This window comes from Crinia signifera, chromosome 1, assembly GCF_055691185.1.
Source record: "Crinia signifera chromosome 1, ASM5569118v1, whole genome shotgun sequence".
NCBI lineage: Eukaryota > Metazoa > Chordata > Amphibia > Anura > Myobatrachidae > Crinia > Crinia signifera.
Window position 1 is genome coordinate 279,702,504 of NC_139217.1, and position 19,325 is coordinate 279,721,828.

General features: G+C 43.0%; 1 protein-coding gene across 4 annotated transcripts in view; it reads right to left on the reverse strand.

The window, feature by feature from the left end:
* The window catches only part of SLC24A2 (solute carrier family 24 member 2), a 219,351-nt gene extending 200,494 nt beyond the window's left edge, over window positions 1-18,857 (reverse strand). The window contains exon 1 of one of the 4 annotated variants that reach the window (XM_083184608.1): window positions 18,692-18,857. The gene's annotated coding sequence lies outside the window, so the exon portion shown is untranslated. Of the gene's footprint in view, window positions 1-18,036; window positions 18,667-18,691 lie in introns of those variants that run through there. The other 3 variants (XM_083184618.1, XM_083184626.1, XM_083184599.1) reach the window with 3 other exon arrangements.
* Between the last annotated feature and the right edge of the window lie 468 nt (window positions 18,858-19,325).

Genomic DNA, 19,325 nt, shown 5'->3' on the forward strand with positions numbered 1-19,325 from the left:
GGGGTGCGAGCAAATTTCATTGAATTCGGCCCTGCGAAGGGTGCAAGTTAAGGTTAATTCGGGTGCCGTTTTCAGCGTGAAAATGGCATCCGAACGGCACATTGCACCCTTTAATAGGATCGACCCCTAACTGTGTTTCATTTATGTTCAGTAACCAACTCTCTCTGTAGGTACAGTATACCGTTGACGTATGCCCAATCTTTCCTTAGATGAATGCTTTAATTACCAAAAATGTTAACATTTTTCAACATACATAGAATATTTTCCTATCTTGCCAAATATTAACATTTTAAAAATCTCATCTCATGTGCAACATAAGAAATAACAGATTTTATTTGTCATTGTTTATTCAACAAAATATGTGCCAACACAATGAAGCCATGTGTTATGAAGTAAGTAAAGCTGTAGTGCTTACAAATCAATAAAGCAAGTAGATTGTGCCAGGTGCTTTCTATTAAGTGCACTTCATTATCTGATCACCAGGAAATACTGCCACCGCTAAATAAAAGCTAAATCTTTGGCATTTTGATCTGGAGCTTTCAGGTTGTTTTAACACCATGTTAAGAAGAAAAGACACCTGCAATGATCTCTGAGAAGAAATTGCTGCCGCTCATCAGTCTGGAAAGGGGTTGAAGGCCGTTTCCAAACAATTTGAAATCTATCAGTCTATAGTGAGAGAGATTATTTTCAAATGGAGTATATTGAAGAGATTTCATATCTGAAGATGGATAATAATCCCAAATCGCAAAATGCTTACGTGTATATAATAATAATATTAATATATATATATATATTTATATATATATATGTCCGGTATGATATGCCGGCGGTCGGAATCCTGTCAGTCGAAATACTGACGCCGGAACCACGACCGCCGCAATGCCGACAATGGGGGGCCGTGGACCCCCCCTTGCGGGCTTGCTGCGCTCACCGCACAGCCGGCGCACTATTTTATTCTCCCTCTATGGACACCCATAGAGGGACAAAGTGCCGGCATTGCAGCGGTCGGGATTCCGGCGTCAGTATTTCGACCACCTGGATTCCGACCGCTGGCATATTGACCGCATCCCATATATATATATCTATATATACAAATACAGGGGGACCAGCACTCACTACAACAAACCAACTCACCTTAACATTCAAATAATCAATAAAATAAATAATGGGGTTTTAGTTCATGAATTGATCAATGCATTTAAGCTTGCAGCCCATCGCCAAGGGGCCCCATTTCACTGCAAGTCCTACACTAACAACTGGTTTTCTTAGGAACCTGGCAACTGCTGTATTTGTATTTACTAGAGTGTGTGGTCACAGGCTACTGCACCCCAGCCTGGGAAATGTGGGTGCTGTTTGCGTAGGAAGACAGTCCAGCCCTCCAAAGAATATGTCAAGACCTCAAAAAAGTGGCATATAATGTAAATAAAGAAATGCAAATATCAATGAACAAAAGTACTGCTATAGGAAAGAGTGGGCTAAACTTACTCATTATATGACACTGATAAACTCATACAGATAACAGTTATTTACATTATCTGCAGCTACAGATAGAAAAGGGTACTAAAGCTTCTAGAGTCAAGTGGTAGTGTTGCCCACAGCAACCAATCAGATTATATCGGTCACTGTCGAAAAAGCAATAGCAAGCACAGGTTCTCAAACTCAGTCCGTATTTTCCATGTCACCTGTGGTTTTGAAAAATGTGACAGTTGGTGATACAAAGTGTAACCTAGAAAACATGATCCACTGCAATAGAGAAATTATAGCATTAGCTACAATCTGATTGGTTGCTCTGTGCAACGTCATCATTTGTCTATTTTAGACACTTTAATTAATCTACCTCTGAATCCTGGGGCATAATTACTTGGTGTAATAGATCTACAATGTATATTTAGATAGTCAACAGGTTGACAACATATGGTCGTCATTTATTTGGTCGACTGGTACAAAATGGGGACATATAAAACAGCAACAGTGGTTAAGGTCCATAGGTACAAAAGCTTGAAAGGGTCAAAAGGTCAATGTGACAAATGGTCAACACCAGTGGCAACTCCTACCTTATGGCAGGAGGGGGGCTGCCGCTGGCTGCGATGCAAGCACCCCCCCTGCCGCCGCCACTCCTCCTGGTCCCTGCCACAGGCATTCCCGGCGCCTGTACTATGATGACAGGCACCGGGACTGACGCATGCGCAGTACAAACATTTGGACTGCGCATGTGGCCAGATTCTAAAGGCTGCTTCGGCAGCAGCACATAGATGGGATGTATAACATAGATGACAGGCACCAGGACCAGCGCGTGCACAGTATCGACAGATTTTATGGGTTGCATCTTGTATATTCCATGTGACTACTATCGGTTACTTATCCCAGTGGTTATCCACATGCGTAACCATAGACCTTAAGCACTGTCAACCTTTTTGTACTTGTCAACCTCAAGTTTGCCAACCGTGTAGTGTCGACCTATTGACTGGCTACCTAGACATTGTGGATCAATCATCTGGATACCAATTACTTTTTCACATATAGCATTATCAGTTGACCATATAAATAATAACTTAATAAAATATCTTATATGTTATTTGTCATATAGGACTTGGGTCTAATTGAGGTGGATGCAAAACCAATGTTTGCTCAGTTTGCTACATTGCAAAAGTAAAATGTCTTGTAGATGCACAAAGTATCTATGACCTGAGACTAATTTTGCGATCCATATTGCAGTTTAATGTTGAGACTAATACTAAAGTCTTTGCAAAAAGAGGAGGCGTCATAAGCCTATAATAGGACTATCATAGACAGTGTCAGTTCACCAACTGCCAGTGAGTCAGTTAGGAATGGCAGTTGGTGTAACTCCCATGTTTGAATTTTGAACTGTGGTGCAGTCTCACCTCTGGAGCCGCCACTGATCAAAGGCCTGTTTCAGCAATAAAATTACAAGAGAGACTCCACACAAGGCAGTGTTGTTAGAGAAGTTGATGTTGAGACTGATGGTGGAACAATGGTGGAAAGATTGGATCCACCAGCGCAATTGAGAATGGCTCAGATAGCAAAGTTAGAGATGTTGCATGGCAGTGCTTAAGGGAAATGTTTAAACTGGCATTTTCATATTTTATCACTTTACTGAAATAGAACTCCCATCTTAGTAAATTTCCCGTGATTAGTTTTAATTATAATGTTTTTTTTTCTAGATTTTGTTTCATCAAAAGGGCCCCAAACAGCTAATGTCCATTTACCCAATTCCATGGCTCCCAACTGTCCAATTTTCACGGGACAGTTCCATTATTTTGGGACTGTTCCGCATCCCACCTGTGGCTGGCATTGTCCCATGGTGTGGGTAGTTGGGAGTCCCATTATCATGCGCGCAGCATCTATTCTGTGGAAGAGAGGGACAGGGGGTATGGCCAGCAGCTACAGAGTGCTGAACATGCACCCACCAGTGACAAATAGCAGGGGCATGGCCTTGAGATTGAGGCACTGTTGAAAAGACACCCGGCTTTATACCAGGCAGCGGCCCCCTTTTTGGGAGCGTGTAACAGAGGCCCAGCTGCCTGAAGTTGACATATTGGGAGATACCTTGACCTGACTAGTACTGCTGATACTTTGGTGGCCACTGATGATTGGCAATCCACCTGGGAAACTGGAATAAAACTTTAAACATGTAAAATTTTCATTTCGCTGACCCATCTGTTGGGGAATCAGGACATTGCCGCAATTTCTTGGTAATGTATGGGGTAGTTAAGCAGATACTTGTACACATTCTGATGTAACATAGTAATTAAGGCTGAGAAAAGACATTAGTCCATCGAGTTCATCCTATCTAACTTGTAACTATTGACTTGAGTAAATCATATCTATAGGATTCCCTTAGTGACCAAAAATGTATCCAGTTTTGATTTAAATTCATTAACAGTTGCTGTAACTGCCCGCACCGGCAATGAGTTCCAGAATTTTACTGCTGTAATGGTGAAGAATCCTCTTAGTACATGCCTGTGGGGCAGATGTATTAAGCCTTAACAAGAGATAAATGCAAGGGTGATAAAGAGAGATAAACGTCCAGCCAATCAGCTCCTTACTGACTTTTTTCAAACACAGCCTGTAACATGGCAGTTAGGATGTGATTGGCTGGATGTTTATCTTTCTTTATCACCCTATCACTTATCTCTTGTTAAGGCTTAATACATCTGCCCCTGTGTGTCCTAAGTATAGGCCTGTTCGTGAACAAATCATGTCCCAGTTCCTTATGATTCCCAATCCTGTATTTGAACATACTAATCATGGGGGGGATGTTCTAACATCCGCACCCCAGCTCCACCCCCCTTTGCCGCCCATCGCATTCATAATTATTGCATATGCACTAACATTTTTTATTAAGAGCTGTCCTTTGCAGTGAGAGTCAGCAGGTCCCATGAGGACCCAGCGGCTCTCCCCTCCCTCCCTTACCCGGTTCTGCTGCTGCGGCGCCGGGCTCTCCTCCTCCCTGCACACGGAAGAGGATCATAGTGCAGGGAGGTGGAGGTCACAGGTCCGGGCAGCAAAGCACTGTGCTGCCCGGACACAGGTGAGGGGGGGTGGTGCGGGGCGGCGGGGGTTTGGTGCGGGGCTGCAGGGGATCACGTTAGAAGCCCATAGGCTTCTATGGGGCATCGCCAGATGTTTATGGTGATGCCCCTGCCGCGGTAACCTGGCAGGGGATGCTTAGAGCATCCCAAAATGCAATAAAACCCCCGATAACGGGGTTTTTACCGCATTTTTAGTTTAGAGAATCTCCCCCCATATCTCTTCTCAACCTCCATTTCTACAGTGAAAACATATTCACCCTGGTTAGCCTATATTTGTATTCTAGTGATTCAAGACCTTTTACTAGTTTAGTCGCCCTTCTCTAAGGTGAAGAGCCATGTTGCTTACCAAAATACAGTATAGCTAATCTCTTATATGACATGCCGACTCCAAGAGGCAGGGTTACCACATTTTCAGCCTGATTCAGGTTTAATCTGATGGGGGCCGAATTCGGCCCCTTTTCCGATGGCGGGGGTCTGCACATGTGCAGATATGTGACAACTTCAGCGACGTGTTCACACTGATAGGGGGCGGTAGCAGGGAGCCCAGCGTTTTATGGGCATCCCCATAAAAAAATGTTGGGCTTTCCCTGGATAAACAGGCCTGCTCAGCCTGCTCGGGGCAGACGGCTCACATGACAGGACCCCAGCGCCCGCCTCGTAGTCAGTGATCATCTGTAGAAATAAGAGTCAGTTTAGACTGACTTTTACTTCCAAAGGGGGCACAAATCATTCAATGGTTGGCGGCCATTGAATGATTTCTGTCTCCTTCGGTCACATGTGAGGGGATGTTCTTGTACACATCCCCTTGCATGCTAGTGAGGGGATGTGGGCTGCAGGGGGGGGGGATTGTTGAAGCAGCGCTGACCTGTTCACTAAGCAGCGAGAATATGCAGCCTATCGATCACTAAGCAGCGAGAATATGCAGCCTATCGAACAGGCCTGAATCAGGCCCTTTGTTCACTGGACTGAGAGCTAAAAGTTTATGAATAAATGTTTACAGAAGTATATTTTCCTTAAATATTCTGAAATTTAAATCTGACTCATTTTTTTACTTAATAGAAACTTTTTCTTGCCAGACCAGGTTGCTTAACAAAATTTCTGTTGGTCAGAAGCGTTCTGGATTGTGGTTGAACAAGAACAACTATAACCAGAAGACACATATAATTTTATTAATGGTGTGTTTTAAAATAAGTAATATTTCTGGAGAAAGGCATAGGTGTAGACCTGTAGGGCTGACGTTTATTGCCGGATGAATGACGATAACAAATATAATGACAGGAGAATGAAGTTTGCAATAAACATGCAACGCAAAATTATAATATTTATAGCACAAGTGAAAGGAGTTCTATAACACTGACTGAGAGTCACATAGTAATTACAACACTGACCAGTGTAAATTATATGGAAGACAAAAATATAACCTCTAATTTGGGGGGAAAATGTAATAGTATGAGAGATTCAGAAAGTAAGATATCTCCAGTTTGTTTTTTTAAGGCGGCAATCATTTATACTGCAAATTCAAATGGGTTTTGCAGTGTAAATGATTGCTGCTTTAAAAAGACTGGAGATTTCTTACTAAATCTCTCACTTTCTTATTCTCTCATCCTATTACATTTCACCCTTTGTATCTAGCTGTTTAACAAACTGTTTTACTGAAATGAGAGTACCCTACAGTACGTGCATTTCTCTTACCAATCTAAATCGATACAAGGAGCCAGGTCTATAACAGTGCACATCATTGGAACAACAGATTTACAAGTAGCTGGACAGATTAGAACAGAAGACAAAACTGCACACATAGACATTCTGGAATTTAACACTTAGAAAACAATGCTATTGTAAATGACATCCACATAAGAATGGAGAACATTCTGTAATGTTTTAAACAACAGGATCCCTAAATTGCCTAGCATGGGAATATCCAGTAGTGGGAAATATAAAGTATCAGTTTACCCAGTACAAGAACCGTGTTAGATATCTATGGCAGGCAGAGAGAAGTAGACAGACTGAAGGATGAGAGCGCCATAACATTTACACAATGATGTATTTGTACATTCATTTACTAACTGTGAGCCTAATTCAGAAATCGGTATGATTCTTTAGGTCAACAGTAACAAGGTGAAGTTGCTCAAGGTCAAAATGAGAAAAGGGCTGATACAAGCAAAATTGAAATAGTTGACACGAGAAAATGTCAATATGTCTTTTTTTTAAGGCTTTTGGGTGTCAATATTTAACTTTTAGCACATAGATCCCCAATAAGGGTACCTCTTTGCTCTCCATGCTTTGGGCAAGGTGCCTAGCTCCGCTACAACGTGAAGTGCAGAGATTAATGTTCCCAAATATAGTGCACGTGGATGGTACAAGGGGCCTTATTTTGGTTCATTCTTTCTGACAAAATCCTTCTTAGTTGGACAAAACCATGTGCACTGCAGGGGGGGCAGATGTAAAATGTGCAGAGAGAATTAGATTTGGGTGAGTAATTTTGTTTCTGTGCAGGGAAAATACTGACTGCTTTATTTTTACACTGCAATATAGATCTCACTTTGAAGTAAAACCCCACCCAAATCTAATTCTCTCTGCACATGTTACATCTGCCCCACCTGCAGTGCACATGGTTTTGCCCATCTAAGAAGGATTTTGTCAGAAAGAATGAACCAAAATAAGGCCCAATATGAAGAATTATAAAAATTTATGTCGACCATATGCTGTTTTGACCATTGTCATGATGACCTATTGAATGTTGACCTTATGAATGTCAACCAATAATGGTTAAACTATTTACTGTTGACCTTCACACCGGGTACCTTCAGAAATGTATGTAAACTTAATGTTTATGTCAAGTATATGTAATATATTTGGTAAGATGCAAAGCATACTGGACATGCAGATCTGGGGATGTAATGTTGTTCACAGTGTCCCAAATGCGAAGCATGACTGATAAGCTTCTGGCATTTCAGGGTAAGAGAAAATAAGGGTATGTTGGCCCCATTTTGGGGGCGTGCTGAGGCCAGCTTCTCTTGCTTCAGCAGTGACGGTTGCCAGGAGCATGCTCCTGTGACCAGCGGCTTCCCCTGGCCATCGCTGGTCGCTGATGAATACGGGACACTCAGCAATGTGGTCGATTGTTCAGTGACTTATCGCTCAGCGACCAATAGCTCTGTGTGTACAAAGCTTTAGGGTTACTTAAATGTTCAGAGACGATCTGATGCTGCATACGCAGCAGCGGATTACAAAAGCAAACATTTGACAGCTTTCTATTACCTCTTTTATGCTGTATATTGTATGTTATGTATTATACTGTATAGTGTATGTATTAAGCTAAGTGAAGTGATAAAGTGTCTGGTCTTTATCACTGGCCAATCAGCTCCTACCTGTCACTTTTCAAACCAAGCCTGTAACTATACAGTTAGGAGCTGATTGGCCGGTGATAAAAACCAGACACTTTATCACTTCACCGAGCTAATAAAGTTGCCCCTCTGTCTGAAGCATATATTGGCAAATGCGAAAGAAAGGACTCTGCTTTTCCCCCACTTTGGCACACCGAGGGGCAGATTCTGGTTGACTCGGTAAGCTGCGAGGATCGCAGTGCCAGAGAGCCCTCCCTGCTGCCCTGCGAATACCCGCCCCCTCACTTTCGTGTCCCATTGCTACCAATGCGAGGGAATGTATAATGAAGACACATCTGCATGCCGCTGCAGGAGAAATCATTTGATGCGCCCCAACCAACTAATAATTTCCCCTGCCTTCGCAAATAAAAGTCAGCGGAGACTTTTATTTGCGGCTGCCGGGACGAAGACATATGTCATCAGCCGCCTGCCCCCGGCACACTTTGTCCTGCACATGTTCCCATGGGAACACCCATAGCTTTCATGGGGACACCCGTGAAATGCATTGCATTCCTATAGGCGACAATAGAAAGGCAAAGTATGAGCGCTAGGGACTGACTGTTTGTGTGCCGTGTACAAATGGCTGCACTGTGGTAGAGGGATGCCGCCCCCAATATGGAACAAGAACAAAGGAAAAAACCACTAGGCACTGTATGTACACACAAAAATACAATTTAATAACAACTAAATAATAAATCACAATAAAATCAATTAATTGCATGCATGCAAGCTAAAAACTGGGGGTACATTTGTTACCAATCAATATCCGCTTCAATTTAAATGTTCATAATTACCAGTACTGGTCCCAGGAATGCAAAAAATTCAAAAAGTAGTTTCACAGATAACACAGCAACTTGCTGTTAATGATGATGAGTGTCCCATCAATTAGCAGGGAGATGGTTTGAAACCCACAGTAAGATTTGCTAAGTATAGATTATTGTATTTCCACCTGTGCGCCCCTGTGGGAACTGGTGGGGCAACTGTGGCACTCCATATTTAAGTGGAGTCCAGAATATGGGGGGATGGAGGTGTGCACAAATGCAGTACTCACTGACTGTCCGCAGGTAGTGTCAGTCTGTCACCAATGGTAATGTCCAGCGGAGCGACATCTGCGCGTACAAGGAGTCTGCTGGCACCTCACACCGCCTGTCCATCTCACGCTGGATCACTAGTCAGCGGGAGGGATGCGAGCTGGAATACGCTAATTCAGCGTATTCAGCTGCTGCTTCCTCTTCAATCTCAGGGATGATTGCGGGGCTGAGCTGTGTTAGCACTCCGCCAGTACTCCGCCTGTGCTATCGGAACCGTGGTAGCTGACAAGTTGAAAAGTTAAAATTGCAAAGTCAGAATGCGGCTTGAATGTCTCTCCGGTCCTCGGCTTCAGGGGGTACAGGGTCCTCAAAAACGCATTTCGCCGCGCTCAGGGCGGCTTTTTCAATTCAGAATCAATTGATTGAATTGAATTAATTGATTTTATTGTGATTTATTATTAAGTTGTTATTAAATTGTATTTTTGTGTGTACATACGGCGCCTAGTGGTTTTTTCCTGTGTTCTTATTCCCATAGGCGACACCTGTCCCTCGTGCCTGCCACACTCCCAGCTGATGGTTCGGCTACTGAAGCCATTTGCAAAAGGGACCTGCACATGCGCAAAAAAGACCATGTGCATGCACAGTCCCCCAACCATCGGAACGGGGCCGAATTTCCATGACCAATGTGAAAGCACACAAGACCGGCCTTGCCGATAAACACATGTTAATCTTAGCATCATCCCCAAATTGGGTACCTGTAAAATTATAAATGTTTCATATTGTTGTAAAATAATCTGTTTGTACTGTATAACTGTAAATAATTAGACAGCACACCCTCTAAATTAATTATTTTACATACAGTACATGAAAACTTTAGTTCATTCCATATGTTAAAACTGCTTTGGAAATATAATGTTAATTTGAATGCTGTAAGTACTTTTGCATAAAGAGCTGACTTCTTAACTCTTAATCAGTGAACAGCATTAGTGGTACATAAGATTTAGGGGGGTATTCAATGTCAGGGTCACGGCAGTCGAGCTTGCTCGACCGTCGTGACCCAGTCCCGTTCTCGGTCAGCTCGACCGAGAACACGCAGGCGGGATTCAATGTCCCGCCTGCCGGGGAGCGAAAAGGGGGTGTGGCCGCGAGTTGCGGCCAGGAAGAGGCGAGCAGCTCGTCACTTCCAGGCTGTTCTCGGCAGAACAAGCCCGACAGCTAGTGATGTCGGGCTCGTTCTGCCGATAAACCCTGCTCAATGCTGTCGGGGAAGACAGCATTGAATAGGGCCCGGTGGGCATCTCCCCGATGGGAGGTGCTCACCGGAGATTGAATATCCCCCTTAGCCATATGTTGCAGTGGCTGCTGCTATTTTTCACGTTGTACTAGAGTGAAGCTGCCCTACAGTTCTGCAGAGCTTCACTTCCCAACTCAGCAGTAATGTTTACAGAATATAACTGTTTCAGCAAAGCTCTGTTCATAAATGACGAATTTACTGAGTAAATCATTATTGTGAAATATAAAAGGAAAGTACTAGAAATATTCTTCAAAAAGCATCTAAACTCTGTAACTGTGGGCCTGATATCGAGGTGGGCACAGAAGCGCGCACAGCAGCATCTACTCTCTGCGACTTAATGCAAATGCCTATACAAGTTCCTCCATTGAGTACACTATGCAAACAAAAGTGCAAGGACTAAGACGCCCACAACACGCAGTACTAAAGATTGGTCTATCCATAAATGCCTCCATCTGTTTCACCATCAAAAACTTGCAGGGTCTCTATCTGACTATGGCCTCCTATGCCTGCGGCTTGTGTCTGTGTACATAGTTGCTTTCCATGGCATGCCCGTCACACTCCTTTAACACATCCATTAAACGTGAGTACATTTCTAGCCACTTCCCAGACCCAGGAAAACACATCAATACGCTGCAATATTTCTGATAACGTGCACCATGATCTTCTTTTTTGTGTGTACACTGTATCTCATGCACCGTTCAAAACATTGCTCAACTACGTTAACATCCGCATCACATTCCTGTGAGTGCACTGCCTTGCATTCCAGAAATAATTTGAGTTATCCTTTAAACCTGTTGATTACAGCGGTGACTTTTTAGTGTTACTTATATTACAATATATAGTTGCAAACACTTGTTTATTTTAAAATATAATTTCCGCAAGTGAAAATCTGTTTGGCTCCATATCATATAGCTGGTTTGACATTGAGCAGGCTTAGATATTTTTTTTTTTTTTTCATTTTTTGTTTAAGCTGGTGTTTCCCAACTGCGGTCCCTAATCCCTCACCACCTCACGCAACACAATTTAATCAATGGTTACATATTTTCAAGGTTGTACGCAGTACTATAAAAATTGGGTACAGTAACAGAATGTGAGAACTTTAGTTTGATGAATAAACATGTAAAAACTTTTCCTAATTTAATCTGAAATTTACAGTACTATTTACAAAACAATGCTGTATTTTACAAGCACATTTTACCTCTTCACATGGACTTTTGGGAACAAAACTAAACAAAATAAAAACGGTCAGTTTAATTACAAAGTGATAAAAGCACAGAACCTTTACAGAAGATAGGCCAGAGCAGGATGTCACACATTAGATGAGAGTTTTAAATGATATGCATGATAATGATATCGTTACCATCTGTATATCCATTCGCAACTCATTCACCATCAAATGATTTTCCCAGTCTGTGCAAGTGTCGCTTAACACTGATCCTTCCACAATTCTGTATCACATACAGCAGGCCTGGCCAACCTGTGGCTCTCCAGATGTTGTCAAACTACAAATCCCATCATGCCTTGCCACAGTTTTGCTCTAAGGGAGTGTTAAAACTGTGGCAAGGCATGCTGGGATTTTTAGTTTCACAACATCTGGAGAGCCACAGGTTGGCCTGTCCTGACATACAGGCTAATTGAGGCTGGAGCCGACGTCACAAACCCTCCCTGAAAACCCTGGATGTTTTTTACGACACGCCCAGAAAACAGCAAGTTACCACCCCAAACACCGACTTCCTGTTGGTCAAATTGCGTGGGAACCCCCTCCCCACCAAAAAAAAAACTGAATGTATCAGTCTTCAAAGACAATTTGTATAGAAGTGGAAAAAAGTTAGGTGACGCTATTGTCACGTTGCCTAGATGAAGATCCCTCTAGATTGAATTATTGAATTTATGAGTATATAGTTGGTGGGCAAAAGAAAACAACCATGGAAACAACTGGTTTAATGAAAGACACCAAGCATATTGGAAGTATAGGCTGCCCTATAATGCTAGACTGCTACTATAATTATAGCCAGAAGAATTTGTATTATCAAAACGTAGAGAGACTGTTGGGGCATTTTTGTCAGGCACTTCGGTGAGCCTTGGCTAGAGATAAAGTGGACCGGGATAAAGTACCAGCCAACCAGCTCCTAACTGTCATCTTTCAACTCAGGGGCAGATGTATTAAACCTTAAAAAATGCGAGGGTGAGCTGATTTTTATAGGTGGAAGGAAAAAAGTTTTTTGCTTGTGCGGTTCTTAAAGTTAACAGACTTATCCAAAAAGCCCATAGTTTTAATAGCTGCCAGGGATGGTTTAACTAAATACTTACGTAAAGGTTTGAGTTCTTATATCATTGTCTTTCATATTTTGGTGGAAATACTGAAGATTACTGTATGATTCACAAACAAAACAGCAGAAGCATTAAATAAGTGCTAGAAGTTGGATACAGGTTTTGTTTTTAGAAGTGTTTATAGAAAGGTCAACTGAAATGCAATCGGACATAAACGCAAACGTTAATAAGGAACTATAAAGACCATAATCAGACAAAACAATCAAAAAGTAAAACAGTAAAGAAACTGGTTGAGTATCCCTTATCCAAAATGCTCGAGACCAGGAGAATTTTGGATAATGGATTATTCTGTATTTCGGAACATTTTAATATTTCAATGATGTACAGATGGGTCTTGTCCCATCCTTGCTGGCGGGTCACCAGAACGTCCGCGCTGGCGACCCGCCAGCAGCCACGCCAGCGAGGAGACTGAGACGCCTCAGGGAGACGGACAGGGTTAGGGGGGGGTGCGGGCAGGCGGCGGGGACCCCGGGTTACCGCCGGCAAGCCGGCGGGGACCCGGGGGAACGGATGGAAGCGCCGTCGGAAGGGGACGCGCGCGCCTCTCGTGCGCGCGCGTCCCCTTCTCACCATCGCCATGGCGCTGGCGGGGGATGGCGGCTGGCGACGCCAGCGCCATCTCCTGCCAAGATGGGACAAGACCCATCTGTATCTTCAGGTATCTTACATTTATGTTGTATAAACACATCAACCACATGAAATACACACGAGTATATTTTATTTGTTCAAAAAACAAGGTTTCAAAGCATGAAACAAAATTTGTGTACTATCTCAGGTTACATATCATGTCCTCGTAGTGCTGTTACAAATGTCCCCAGTAATTTTTCGAAAAACATTTTTTTGTCCACTTTCTAGAATGTATGACTTTCGGAATAATTTGGATAACGGGTATTCGGATGAGGGATACTCCTGTGGTAGCCAAGGAAGTTTGAATTTAACGTGTGGGGAAGGAATGTGGAACAGGAGCAAGGAACAGTGTGGTACACTGTGTGGAATGAAGGAATGCGGAAATGATGGGGGAATGGGTGTGGTAATACAGATGGAGCAGCTCTAATTAGACCTTCTCCTGTGATTCTATCGCCACTCGCCGCTGCTCGCCATCCGCCAGAAGGTAGCGCATGCACGAGAAGCTTGAGCACCGCGTTCTGACGGAGCCCACCGCCTCCCCCGTAGCTGCCTGCACCCCCCTAACCCTGGCCGTCTCTCTAAAGCAGAGACGGGCAGGGATTCCGCCACTCGCTGCCCAGTGAAGGGGACACGAAAGCCATACATTCCAGAAAGTGGACAAAAAAAATGTTTTTCAAAAAAATTACTGGGGACATTTGTAACAGCACTACGAGGACATGATATGTAACCTGAGATAGTACACAAAGATGCTCGTGCGTCCCCGTTAGATGCAGTGCCTCTCCACCAGCGATCACCAGCTCAGGGAATCTGGCGATTCCCTGGACTGACTGAGAGGGGCTACATCTGTAGGAGTGAAAATCCTAAAGGAGAGCACTAAGAATTTCTCAAATAAAATGACATTTATTAAATGGCAATAATTGGTCACAGACTGAAAAATTATTTAGTAGGATTTTTTATAATATTGATCAAGTATTCCATGCAAAGAACATGCATTATTCCGGTTAATGACATATTAGAGTGATTGCATCTTTTACAGTCAGAACCTAGCTGGCAAGTGGCAGCATATAATTATTATTACCTGATATTTATATAGCGCACACATATTCTGCAGCACTTTACAGAGAATAGTTAAACATGTATATCCGTCCCTGCCCCAGTGGAGTTTACAATCTATATTCCCTACCACATGCACACACACACACACACACACACACACACACACACACACACAGACATTCTAGGGTTAATTTGTTGGGAGCCAATTAACCTACCAGCATATTTTTGGATTGTGGGTGGAAACCAGAGTACCCGGAGGAAACCCACCCAAGCACGGAGAGTATACAAACTCCGTGCAGTTAGGGCCATGGTAGGAATAGAACCCATGACCTCAGTGCTATGAGGCAGTAATGCTAACCATTACACCATCCATGCTGCCCAAGAGAATACAGGGTTCTATATATTTTTTCAACATTGTCATAATGTCAACAGTGAACATGGGGAAATGTTTATTATGTCAACAATGGAGTATATGTAAAAAGGGTACTTGTTTCCTAGTATGGCGCATCGTATACCATAAGCCTTACAATGGTATGCGATGCGATGTGATGGCACCCGATGTTATACAATTTAAAATCGTATACCATTGTATATTGCGTACAATGGCATACAATGCGATGGGATACGATTTAAAATTGTATAAGCACCCTAATAAGTGCTTTCAATGTTAAATGGCCCCCCCTATAAGATTAAAAATTGTATAAGCACCGTAATGGGTGCTTACAATGTTAAAAGCACCCCCACGCCACCCCCACTATCAACGGCAACCCGAAGCGTGGCGAGCGCAGTGGTACGCGTCCTCCAACCTTTTCATACCCCCACCACACAAGTCGGCGTGGAGTTGATTTTAGATAGTGTGGCGAGGATGCGGAATACATGTAAAGTAATACGTGTCTGCTTGCCACGCTTCGGGTTCGGTGGCTCGCTGCGCTCGCCACACTATATAGAATCAACTCCACACTGACGTGGATACTGGGGGTATGAAAAGGTCGGAGGACGCGTACCGCTGTGCTTACCACGCTTCGGGTTGGTGTTGATAGTGGGGGTGGCGTGGGGGTGCTTTTAACATTGTAAGCACCCATTAGGGTGCTTATACAATTAAAAATCGTATAGGGGGGCCATTTAACATTGAAAACACCCATATGGGTGTTTATACAATTTAAAATCGCATCGCATGCGGCTATATGGCATGCGATGCGATACAATGCATACGATGCCATACGACTTAGATTAAAACTACTAAAGGAATCCAAATAATTGATTTGGGTGTGTGACAAACTTTTGCATAAATATGGCAGTATCAGGGACTATTTTTGTTGTTCTGGAAAAACCATTCCATGCAATGTAATTCCTTGCAACTATTTTTACATGTACTTGCTCTTTAAATATATTCACTCTGCATACACAACTGCACAGTATAACCTGTCTCGTTCCTTGTATTGTTATCGAATTGTATTTAGTCTTTAGCTAAACCCAATGTATCTATACTATTTTACGATTTCCGGATGACTGCCCGACGAGGAATCCCAGCGGGCAGTATCCCAACGTCGGAATCCTGACTGCCGGTACTCAGATAGGGGAGATCCCGACAGACAGGGGCTATTCTCCCTTGTGGGGGTCCACAACCCCCATAGAGGGAGTATAGAACCTGTGGCGAACGAAGCGAGCCACCTAGACCGCAAGGGTCTTCTTTGCGATTGCCCCCCTGTCGGAGCACCGGCAGTCAGGATACTGACTGTCAGGCTCCCCCACTGTCGAACCACCACACTCCACCCCTATTTTACATTGCAGCAGCTAGGTCTAGGGGCATTATTTTCTCCAGCCAGGCTCAGCTACCTAGGATAAATATTTGTTTATATAAATATGCATTTTATGGTAGACTATAATGAAAATATTATAACAAATAGTATATGTGTGATCTTGAATAGTAAACAAAGCAACCTTTGTGCTGAGAACAAATAACATGTGTAAAATGTGTTCTATGAGTGTATATATGCTATACTGGGCAGTATGTGTAAGAATATAAAGATGAGACTGAGTGGTTTCTGGTTTTTACATTTGTAAATGTGTGTTTAAAACCTTATGGTATAGATTATCGATAATGTCTAGGTCGGCAGTCACTAGTAATTCGGTCGGCACCTAAGAATGGTCTACATACCCTAGGTCGACATTGATAGGTCGACACAATGTCGTCCTGCACATGGTTGACATGAATGAGGTCAACATGAGTTTTTCATGGTATTTTGGTGTCTATGTTGACATATGCTGACATGGACACCGTATGAGTGTACTGCGTCCCCTTGCATGGCTCGCTGCACTCACCATTCTTATATTCTCACTCTATGCACACTTGGATAGTAAAGTATGAAAAACCACCGTTTACATTTTTTTTTTTAAACTCATGTCGACCTTGTGTTGACCTTCTGTCAATGTCATCCTAGGGTATGTGGACCATTCTTAGGTGTCACCTTAGACATTGTTGACCCAGGGACAGCATACTGTTTAAAAAGCCTCAGATCATGTTAAGAAAGATTACAGAGCAAACACCTGCCAATTTTGCAAACATCTCACATTAATGTATGGTATTTTATACAAATTGTCATAGTGGGCAATAGTGTCTGCTGCCAGTTAGTTATCACTGATACATGAACTAAAGCAATACAACACATCTTATTAAGGTGCCTCACTGAACCACCTATAGATGATGCGTTCTTTGTAACCAGTACATTATTACATATTTTATGAAATCAAATGCAAATGATTGACTTGTCTTCTTTATTTTTTTATTTTACAGTACAGGAGATTTACATTTTATGTACTCTAAAATAAAACAAACAAATATTACAATTTCCATATCTACAAATAAATCCATAAAATGCCCACATTTGTTGTTTCCAGGTTTTCATGTGAGGATTTTTGACATGCAGTGTATGACTCTCCCTGATCTCACGTGGACTGCTCAGCACAAAATCAGTAAGCTACTTATTGACTGCAATCTGTTTAATCTTCATCTGTTTAACTTTTAGCCTGCACAAAGCTTCTCACCCAAGAGGGTACATTTTCACTATACACACACACATTCTGCTTTAGATTCTCAAATATAAGCGACAAAGGTATTACATAACTTCATTTTACATTATATTTCATTAATCAATGAAAAAAGGATGCTATTTACCTCCGGACACAAGACTAAAAATCCACTAATAATACATTTAGTTTCAAGGGTAAAAAATATTACAAGGTAAGGGATTAAACGATTATAAATTCACTTTAGGTCAGTCAGTCATTGGGCTCCCAGGACAGTCAAATCCTAAGATACAAAGCTCATGTGAAATAACAGGGGCACACAACATAACACACTGTCCAGCACATGCATCAGAAGCAGGTGGCTGATTATGTCACTTGCATTACCTATGGTTTTATATCCCTTCTTATAGAAATAAATATGAAACAAGTGACAACTCGTTCTGGAAAAATGGTAAAAACATCATTTATCGTATTATACAGTACTTTCTTCATTTATATTAAATGAGATACACGACATCCAGCACTGCCACTATTACTGTACTATATGTGAAAGAATACACGTTATCATCACAGTGACTTACATTAAAGGACACAAAACAAAAACTTTATTGGAATTGCGGATTGGATGAGATGAGCTGCAGGTCACTGCTGTAGGATCAGTAACCAGGAGCCATGTATATATATATATATGGAATAGGTGAGGAAACCATGGAAAAGAGCAAAACACTTACCAGTGGCTGCTGTCTGTGCTGTGAGGGTGGTACTTGGTCTATAAAGTTACAGCAGAAAGGTGTGCCAGTGTGGTGGGCTGCTCATCCTCTCCTGCTCAGGCACTACTGCTGCTGTCACCGGGGGGAGACCTGCTGCCAGCAGCTCAGCACACACACAGGCTGGAGGGAGGGAGCAGCAGCAGCAGCAGCAGCATCAGCAGCTTCATACACAGGGAATCTCTGTGCACTGCTGCTGCCTCCCTCTGCCACACCCTCCTCCTCTCTCCTGTATGCCCAGCTCCCAGCCTGATTACAGCACATCCTCCCCTCCCCTCTGTGCTACACTCTCCATCCACTCTGCATATGGACCAGACTCTCCCGGCGGCTCATCCCTCCTGTGCTGCCACATGTTCAGTAGCTGCTGCACATAACGCAATATACAGTAATATGTGTGCATAATAAGATGTGCTACTGTACATTAGAATTAGGCTACAAAGGAGGAGTGTGCCTAGTCAGGTGTGGTGTCTACCAGGCTGGGAGATGGTGCTGCTATACAATATGTATACTGTATATTCCCTGTACGACAGGACTCTGATGAAGCAGCAAGTGGTCTATCTGCGCTGGTTTTCCTCTTTTCACTCCCTTGTTACCTCACAGCCCCGCATCTTGCACTCACCCGTTACTGCTACTGCCACCCGGGACAGTGTTACCTGCTGGGGCTGGGCTCTGCCCTCTGTGCGAGCAGAAGGTCACATAGAGAAGTAATGGTGCTACTCTTTGGGTCCCTGCTGGCTGCAGCTGATATCCATGCAGCTGGTTCTCCTTGCATACTGCCTCCCAGTACTGTACAGCATATATCATGGAGCTGTTACCATAGCTACAAAGGCGGCAGCTTTGAATCCAGTTTAGTAGGAAGGTATGCTACAGTAGCTCCACTGTGCAGTGTGTGTGCGGAAGCAGAAGTTGGGTTTGCTGCTGTGGGATTGCAGGCAATAAAATAAAACTTGGCTTCAAGTAACATGTGGTGGTAGTTGGGATCATTTGGTCTACAGCAAGTTGGTCGATAGTAATTAGGTCAACACTGTTAGGTCGACATGGGGAAAGGTTGACATGGTTCTAGGTCAACATGGGACAAGGTTGACATGGGTTTAGGTTGACACAAGTATTAGGTCGACAGTGTCTAGGTCGATAGTCAAAAGGTCGACATGGGGTTTTCACAGTTTTTTTTACCCGAATGTCGACATGGACACAGTTTCCAGAGCACCGCTTCACTCGCCGTGCTTCAGGTACACTATTTTTTTCTCCCACCA